This window comes from Lolium perenne, chromosome 6 (genome assembly GCF_019359855.2).
Source record: "Lolium perenne isolate Kyuss_39 chromosome 6, Kyuss_2.0, whole genome shotgun sequence".
In the NCBI taxonomy this organism is placed as follows: domain Eukaryota; kingdom Viridiplantae; phylum Streptophyta; class Magnoliopsida; order Poales; family Poaceae; genus Lolium; species Lolium perenne.
Genome location: NC_067249.2, coordinates 113,428,439 through 113,438,375, shown reverse-complemented (window position 1 = coordinate 113,438,375; position 9,937 = coordinate 113,428,439). Strand labels below are relative to the sequence as shown.

The following is a 9,937-nucleotide window of genomic DNA, read 5'->3' as shown; positions in this document are numbered from 1 at the left end:
GCTGCCGGAGCATGTCGTGAAGAAACTCACCCCGGATATGAGGAGCTTGCATGAGACTGTCGTGCATGTGGAGAACCTTTTTCTCAAATCAAAAGATCCTGGTTACCCTCTCTTCGTGGCGAAGGTGCCAACTGGCATGAACTTCGTCGAGAAGTACCCCGCGGACTTGTGCTTCATCCGATTCAACGACATCTTCAGCATCTATCGCATGCAAGCGCTCCACTTTAGTGTGGTTCGCCTAGTTGCTCTTAGCTTGTCTACCCAGATTGCTAAGGAGGAGACGCCGACCATCGCGATAATGGACCCCTTCTATATGCGGGAGAGCATCATCTGCAACACTGGGGATCGGGCGATTGCCACCCAGCAGGTCGAGGATTTCATGCTGGCAAACATTAAAAAGGGCGCCATTCTCATCCCTTACTTCCCCGAGTAAGTAATCACTTGCAAGTCCCCCATTACCATTCTATCCTATATCTCCATTTGCATTTCCAAAGGTTAATCCGTGTGTTTTCCGCAGAGACAAGTTCTGCACCCTCATCGTCGTGCACCCGCAACACTCGCATGCAGTCTATCTCAACTCGGGTAGGGACCACAAGAAAGACTACACCCACATCAAGGCCCTTCTCAATGATGCTCTCACCGGCTTCGCCAACAAGGCAGGCCCCCTCAAAGTAGAGAGGAAATCCCGAGGAGGCTTGGTCTTAACCCACACAACCAACTTGCCCTGCCTCAGGCAGTCGACGCCCGACAATGGGATGGACGCGTGGTACGCCATCCTTGAGATGCAGGAGTACATAAAGTACGCAGATGACATGTTGCTGCCAGAGAATCTCAGAAACAGGTTTGCAAACATGGCGGATGTCCCTGATAGAGAGATTAGAAAGAACTGGGGTCGCATCCAGCAGTTCATTTGCACGATAATCCTGCAGGATGTCAACAATAGGTATGGCGAGTTCTTCTACGGCTACGGTCTACCACCTAATGATGAGATAGAACTCCGCTTGGAGATGTCGCGTGATGAGAGGCTGTTCAACTCGCTTGAGGGCTGCCGTCCATTCCCCCCTAGGCGTACAACCTGATCCTACGACGGGAACACTTGCTAAAGCTTGAACGATATGTCCTTGAACTTCCGTATTGTAATAATTGCTATATGTTCCCATAGAATCGACTAGTTGCTTTTATTTAGTTGTATGAATGTGCATGTGAACATGTGACTATAGTTTCATTTACTTTGCTATATATTTTAAGATTATGGCGTACATAGCTTAATAATTATTTGCATTTACTCGACCACTACTTGCCTCGTATTTGGAGTTCGCCGATGATTAGAATGTTCGGTCACTCGTACACTCGGGGGTGGAGCCAGTGAGCCTTGGTGCGACGGCCACAAGTATCAATCTATTGTGCATCCTACCTAGCCTCACTGACTCCATCCCTGGATGTTAATATTTGTTTCGACCGACAAAGTATGAGGCACGCTATTTAATTCGTACTACTTGTCTTTTATTTGAGTTCGCACTTCTTAATTGCATTGGCCGATGATTAAAATGTTCGGTCACTTGTACACTCCAGGGTGGGGCCAGTGAGGCTTGGTGTGATGGCCACAAATATCAATCTATTGTGCATCCTACCTAGCCTCGCTGACCCCATCCCTGTATGTTATTATTTATTTCGACCAACAAAGTATGAGGCACATGCTATTTAGTTCATACTACTTGTCTCTTATTTGAGTTGGCACTTGTTCATTGCATTGGTACTAATGTTTTACTTGTCTTGTGAATGGAGATGCCGACGACATATGTCGTGTACAAGGGGAGGGTTCCTGGAGTCTACGACGACTGGGAGGACTGTCAGAGACAGGTGCACCGTTTCAGTGGCAACAGCTACAAGGGATACCCCACTAGGGTGGAGGCAGAAGGAAGATACGCCCGTTATCTAGCGGGGGAGATGAGGGGCATGAGGAGGAACCGGATGAAGACCATGGCCTTCGTGATGATGGTCATCATGACCATGTTGGTCATGTTCTATGTGATTGTAGTTTAGGTTAGGACCTACATTGTGAGGTGTATGACGATACTTGTGACGACTATGTACCGAGACTTCTAACTTTGTGAAACTTCGTCGTTCGGTGTTGCATATGCACATGTGTTGTATGAATCAACACATTCCGAAACGAGACTTGCATATTTGTGTATTGATACCGAAATGAAACTTGGCTCTCTATGTGCTTCTCATATTGCATGTACTGCTGTATAAATATGAACTGTTGTATAAATGTGCAAATATGCGTTGTAATACGCTGGAAAAAGGCTATAAAATTGTATTATCGATTACTACTCCCGGAGCACCTACATAACCTACTGCCGGCGCACAGAGCACGCGCCAGTGCTGGCATCCCTACTGCCGGCGCAGCTACACGTGCGCCAGTGGAATATGGTAGTTGCCGGCGAATCAGGGCCGGTGCGCCGGCAGTAGCTATCTTACCACCGGCGAACAGACAGGTGCGCCGGCAATGAGCAGTTATCACCGGCCCATTCGCACCGGCGGGCTTCGGTGCGCCGGCAATAAGCCAATTAGGTGCGCCGGCAGTAGGCTTTTCCCTTGTAGTGTATTGTGCGTCTTCGCGCAAAGATAGCATCTTTGGAGGCCACTGTCAAGGCCCAAGAGGACCAGCTGAGAGAGATGGAGGAAGATGAAGGGGAAGACCTTCAGGGAGGAGGGGCCTTCCTGAGCGATGACGATGACTTTGAGGAAGACGAGTTCACTGAAGAGGAAGACTATGAGTTCCTGGAGGCCGGAGCAGACGACTTCGTCCCGATCGATGTGGATGATGAGGAGTAGTTGCACTTGATCACTTATGTAGGTGTGAGTTGTATCCCGTCCGTTGTATCGTAGCATGAGAAAATGGTTCTTAAAACCATGGGTGTGTTAGACTGTAATGTGTGATGTTTGAATGAATGAATGAATATGTGTTTGTGTTCAACATCAAAAGAATTCAAGTTTTAGAATTTTGAACTTACCCAAAATAAGCCATAGAAAAATTCCCTCTTATCTCATGATCTATCTCAATATTCAGATGGCCCCTCCAACCCGTGGTGCAAATCAAGATGCCATGATGCAACTGCTGCAAAACCTGATGGAACATAGGGAGAGTGACAGAGCTGAACGCCAAGCCAACATAGCTGCACTGCAACACCTTGCCAACCAAGGCCATGGAAACCATGATCACCCCCGATCAAAACTCAAGAACTTCCAGAACACCAACCCTCCCGTGTGTAGCAAGACCGAAGAGCCCCTTGATGCCGACGACTGGCTCCAGACCATGTAGAACAACTTGGAAGTAGCGGGAGCCGAAGCCGCCGAGAAGGTCATGTTTGCAACCCATTACCTTGCAGGACCAGCCCGAGCCTGGTGGACCAGCACCCGTGCCATGAACGCAGGACAAGTCATGACTTGGGCAGATTTCAAGCTCAAGTTTAGCAAGTATCACGTGCCCCCGGGTCTAATCAAGAAGATGAGGGACGAGTTCCGAGAACTGACACGCGTACAGCACGCGACCGTTGGGAACCCCAAGTGGAAGGTGTGATGCGTACAGCAGTAAGTTTCCCTCAGTTAGAAACCAAGGTTTATCGAACCAGTAGGAGTCAAGAAGCACGTTGAAGGTTGATGGCGGCAAGATGTAGTGCGGCGCAACACCAGGGATTCCGTCGCCAACGTGGAACCTGCACAACACAAACCAAGTACTTTGCCCCAACGAAACAGCGAGGTTGTCAATCTCACCGGCTTGCTGTAACAAAGGATTAGATGTATAGTGTGGATGATGATTGTTTGCAGAAAACAGTAGAACAAGTATTGCAGTAGATTGTATTTCAGTAAAGAGAATTGGACCGGGGTCCACAGTTCACTAGAGGTGTCTCTCCCATAAGATAAACAGCATGTTGGGTGAACAAATTACAGTTGGGCAATTGACAAATAAAGAGGGCATGACCATGCACATACATATTATGATGAGTATAGTGAGATTTAATTGGGCATTACGACAAAGTACATAGACCGCTATCCAGCATGCATCTATGCCTAAAAAGTCCACCTTCAGGTTATCATCCGAACCCCCTCCAGTATTAAGTTGCTAACAACAGACAATTGCATTAAGTATTGCGCGTAATGTAATCAATAACTACATCCTCGGACATAGCATCAATGTTTTATCCCTAGTGGCAACAGCACATCCATAATCTTAAAGGTTTCTCTCACTCCCCCAGATTCACGGAGACATGAACCCACTATCGAGCATAAATACTCCCTCTTGGAGTTACTAGCATCAACTTGGCCAGAGCATCTACTAATAACGGAGAGCATGCAAGATCATAAACAACACATAGATATAAATTGATAATCAACATAACATGGTATTCTCTATTCATCGGATCCCAACAAACACAACATATAGAATTACAGATAGATGATCTTGATCATGTTCGGCAGCTCACAAGATCCGACAATTAAGCACAATGAGGAGAAGACAACCATCTAGCTACTGCTATGGACCCATAGTCCAGGGGTAGACTACTCACACATCACTCCGGAGGCGACCATGGCGGCGTAGAGTCCTCCGGGAGATGATTCCCCTCTCCGGCAGGGTGCCGGAGGCGATCTCCTGAATCCCCCGAGATGGGATTGGCGGCGGCGTCTCTGGAAGGTTTTCCGTATCGTGGCTCTCGGTACTGGGGGTTTCGCGACGAAGGCTATTTGTAGGCGGAAGGGTAGGTCAGGGGGCGTCGCGAGGGGCCCAGGAGACAGGTCGGCGCGGCCAAGGGTGGGGCCGCGCCGCCTGCCCTCCTGGCCACCTCGTGGCCCCACTTCGTTGACTCTTCGGTCTTCTGGAAGCTTCGTGGCAAAATAGGACCCTGGGCGTTGATTTCGTCCAATTCCGAGAATATTTCTTTTCTAGGATTTCTGAAACCAAAAACAGCAGAAAACAGCAACTGGCACTTCGGCATCTTGTTAATAGGTTAGTTCCAGAAAATGCACGAATATGACATAAAGTGTGTGTAACACCCCAACTTTTGCAACCATGTTTTGTTGACCTTAGTGCAAAAATTAGGGGGAACAAAAACTTTTTCTATAGACTAATTAAGATGAATTGCCTTGATCTGTCTGTTAAGATGAATGGCTTTGATCTGTTGGTAGATGTATTGTCTTGTTTTGCTTGTTGAGTTTTGTCTTGAGTTACCTCGAAGAACAACACCTCTAGTGGTCAGTCAAACAACTCACCTAATAAAACACATGTGTGACTTAGGAAAAATTGTTTTCCTTCTTACTACATCAAACCTCTCTCCTGGTGACAACATGAGTGTGCCATCTTGATTTTTCTCCTTGTGGTACAAGATAGCTCAATCATCCTTAATTCAAAACTTGGGATCGTCTACCCCTAGCTACATCCCTCTCTTATACCCACTCATCCTTGTTGGTTTTGAGGCCATGTCGACCATCTGTGTCGACAGGCTTAAAATGTCCAGACTTTGGCAATTGATCTCATCTATGCAACACCCTCTTCCACCTCCACGTCCTGCATGTCTCAGTCAATCCTTGCAACTCATATATTCAACTTGATCTGGTATCCTATCCCATGTTCCAGCACCAGATCACTTCTTCCTCTTTTACCTCTTGTTTTTGTTTTCATCCAAGTTTATCTTCACAAAACTAAGAGTGGGAATGATGGGTACATTTTGTAGCCACCATCTACCCTTGAGAACACTTCTCCCTAAATTAAGTTTTCTTTCTCAAAAACCCTATTGTTTTTCCTTCTCTAGTTTTGATCACAAAACTACTTCTAATTTTACTAAATCTTTTCAAGATATTTCTTCAAAGAAAACAAAGAACTGAAATGGGTTTTGTTTTTCATCCCATTTCTAACAAGTACTGATTTCTGAAACATTACTTGCTATTTTGTTTTCTTTTTAACAAAAGGCTTGTCTATGGTACTTATACCATTCCTTGTTTTCCTCTTGTTTATTTTACATTTGAGAAAAACTCTACCTTACTTGAGAAAGTAAGTAGAATAGTTTGAACCCCTATGTTCCAACTGGTTTTATCTCAACACTTTCAAAACTTCATTCCACTTGAGTTCATTCCCAATTGTCCCTAGTTGTGAACCTCTCTGATCTCCCACATTGTACCCCCTCATCCTCCAATTCTTGATCAAATGGATGATCATTTGATACTTTCAAATCACTCCCAATTGACCTCTTATTTGAAGAACAAGTTATATTTCATCATACCCATCTCAATCCTCTATTCTTTTCCATCATCACCTTGATCTCATGAATTGGTGATTTCTGCCACCATATTCATCCTTGTGAGTACATGGTTACTTCACTCACCATGTCTCTTAGTCTTGCTCTATAATTGTCTAAACCACCATCACCATCCCATCTACCTTGACATTCACATGCATTGTTGCATGTGGTCAATCCCAATCCTTCCAAAATTGAATTCAAATAAAAACCTCTAATCATCAAATATATCTTGGGAACTATCTTCATCATAAGTTGGTCTCAACCCAAGTGGTGGAGATTATTCTCATGGCACATGTCACCTTCATACTTCTTTTTATCTATATGTACCTACTCATATTCTTATCATCATCAAAATCACTCATTGACATTACCTCCTCAACATCATGCCTTGATCTATTCACATGGATGTTGTGCATCTCTCTCTCTCTGTTCATTTTTGAGTGACACATGAAGGAGCCGGCCATGGCAAGATTTTCGGCCAGCCCTCCCTCTTCTTTTCCTTCCTCCACAAGCCTTGCCTCCCAACTACCCCAATCAATAAATGGGCAGCCACCCATCCTAGCCAATCAAAAAGGAGGCAGCCACCACTCTCTCCCTCTATAAAAGCACTTGGCCGGCCACCCCTTCCTCTTTTTCTTCTCATTTTTCTCCACTCTCCACTCATTCCCCTGCCTTACCCACTCCCTCCCCTCCTTCTCCCACGAAATATTGCTCCCCCAAGCTTCCATGGCCGGCCATGGCCATGGAAGGCACTCCAAGATGAAGCTCCCTCCTCCCTCAAGCTCCTCCTCACCACGAGAGCCTCCCTCTCCTTCTTCTCCCCAACCCTAGATGGTTTTCTCTCCTCTTCCTCTTCTTCCATTGCTAAGATTGGATCTTGATGCAGGTGCATGTTGGTCCAAGCATGGAGAAGCTTGAGCTATCCTCAGATCTGAAGTTCTTGAGCAAAGTTCGTCCAAATCCTTGCAGTAATTTCTGCTATCTTGCTGTTTCAGATTCTGGTACGAACTTGTAAAATCCACCAAATCTCATGCGCAGATCCAAATCGAGTGATTCAAAGTTCCGCAGATAGATACGGAAAAGATCTACAACTTGGCGTTGGTTTCACCCTCAAATTCGTTACATATTTTCCTCGGTAAATAAAGTTCTGTAAACATGCAGATTCACTGTTTGTTAGATTTGTTCCGTTTTACAAAACCTTTTTGAGCAAACTCAACTGTGGGTGAAAGCCCTCTTCAATACCTTCATTTTGGCGGTGGTTTCACTTCGATTGACCTCCTGAAACTGAAATGGTTCACAGATCAAGATCTGGTCAGATCTGACTTGGTCGAATTAAATCAGGAGCTTGGGAATGAATTTTTGAATGAAACAAACTGGGTAAGAACCAGCTTTTCAATACCTTTCAGATGCACCTGACCTCATATTTTTATGAGTTATGTAAAATTTTGGGTGAATTAAACTTGTTATGTGTGTTCTGCAGACTTGGCTGTTAGCTTTTAAATCACCAAAAATCCATTTTTGAACCTAATTAAGTGATTCCAATTATGTAGGATTACTGAATGTTTTTTTAATCTTCTCAAACAAGTTTCACACCTTTATCTGTTCTGTAACTCCAGAGAGAAAGCAAATGGTACAAACATGCAGTAACCTTGTCAATCCATTTGTGAGAGTTTCAGAAACAATTTGAACCCAAATCCAATTGTGTATGCATCTCTGTTTAAATATCTTTCAAATGCCAGTGGTCTCATATTTTTAGGATTTTTCTACGATTTATGGCTTACAGATCTTGTTTTCTGTACAGCCAGATTCAAACAAATTCCTAAATTTGTAGGTTTAATATTTTTGAGTGAATCCAATTGGGTTAGTCTTGTATTAGTACTGGCCATCTAGGAAAAATAGTGTTAGTCTCTATTCATGCATATTTCTTACTGTTACTAATGTGTATGTGTGACATGGATTGTTGAACCAAAACTCTTTGGTTTATTTTTAAACCTTTGCCCACTCTTTTATTTAAAAATTGGTCAACCAATGTTTTATTCTTGCAAAACAAAACCTCTGCAACTTAACCTTAGTTCTATTGTTTGGCTTAAGTCTTCAAATGGTGTGGCATATCATTTACTTCCTATTCTTGTGTAGTGTTGTGTAAGCTTTACAAAATAGAGAGAATGATTTCCCGCTTTTCCAAAAATGTTTCAAAAAAATAATATGAATGTTTGTAATGCCCAACTAATGCACTTGTCCTCTTTATGATGTTATCTACCAGGGGATACTTAGTTGTGCCATGGTGATACCGAGAGAGGCAATTGCTAAGTTATGATACTCTCATACCTTTACTAGGTAAATAAAATGGGTTCTCTTTTAGTTGCTTTGTAGTATCTATAAGTTCTTTGTATGTTAGCCCGTAGTAAGGTGGTTAGCTATTGCTTGTTGATTGTTGAATGTTGCATGCTTGTTATGATTGGTGCAATGTGATTGATTGTGTTCCTTTTATATTTTCCGACGATAGATGCGAACGATTCCGGAGAAGAAGAAGTGGTTCGGACAAGGATTTTATTTATATTGACGGGATTCTTATATTGATGAAGTTGAAGAAGTCCAGGGACAAATAAGCCAAGGCAAGCCATCTTTTGATCTCTGATATGATGTCTCTTTGGATGTCATCTTGTGCTATCAATAGCATCTTGGTTCTATGTGTGATGATCTCCATATTGTTGTCATCTATGCTTGGATGCAAGCATGGTACCTCTAGTAGTTTTATCTTGTCAAGGTCTTGGTAATTGGTTGGGTGTATGGTATCATGGCCATTGCTATCCAACTTGCTTTCTATATTTAGCTTGAATATGTTCCACCTCGGGACAAGATTCATACTACACCCCCTTCTAGTGTAGATGTATCAATACCATGTTTTTGGTGTATTCTCAAATTGTGATGAGTATGCCTGTTTTCCCTTAATGGTGTTGGTGTTGGTCAATTCTCATCCCTATCTATCTATTGATTGGGTTAGATAGCACCACAAATCTGAAAGTATATTTCCTCTTGTGTCGTCATAATACATGCTTAGCTCAAGCAAGTATGATCCACTCCAATACCTCTTTTTCATACCCTCAATGGCGTGATGACCCTCATCTCGGCTATAGTGTTGTATTAGTTCAACTCATGAAACTTTAGATTGGGAACCCCTCAAGGTTTACCTTGTTGTAAATGTTTATGAAAACCTTGGGTGAGGCAATCTTACCCAAGCGTATGGTTTATGAAAGGAAAGGATCTTGACAAAGATGGTTGGAAAGAGGAAGGTGTGTGTGACTTGGGTTTTTGAGAAAAACGACACATGGTTCTTTGTATTCGCCCGGAACAACTAAACAGCGCAACCATAGCTACTCCAACGTGGGCACGGGGCTTAACTTGACGTTTGTTCTTCTTAGCATGAGGCACCGCACAACTATACAAGGGTACGGTTACCCCCGAGTCCGGGTTGTCATGGTTGGGACAATAGTATAACGGGAGGCCTTCGGGGCTGACCCGTCCGGAAGACACTATGGGTCTCCTGGCTTGGCGGTGGAGCCATGCTCTAGAGGAGGTGAGCTGCCACGGTGCCGGGGAGGTACATACTCCATAGGGTAGGACCTCGTGTTAAGTCG

General features: G+C 44.0%; 1 long non-coding RNA gene across 1 annotated transcript; it reads left to right on the top strand.

Moving 5' to 3' along the window:
• Window positions 1-7,092: 7,092 nt before the first annotated feature.
• On the top strand, window positions 7,093-9,329 carry LOC127326062 (uncharacterized). Its single transcript, XR_007867559.2, has 5 exons — window positions 7,093-7,248; window positions 7,338-7,434; window positions 7,600-7,676; window positions 8,563-8,636; window positions 8,806-9,329. It is a non-coding gene; the product is annotated as an uncharacterized lncRNA (long non-coding RNA).
• Window positions 9,330-9,937: the final 608 nt, after the last annotated feature.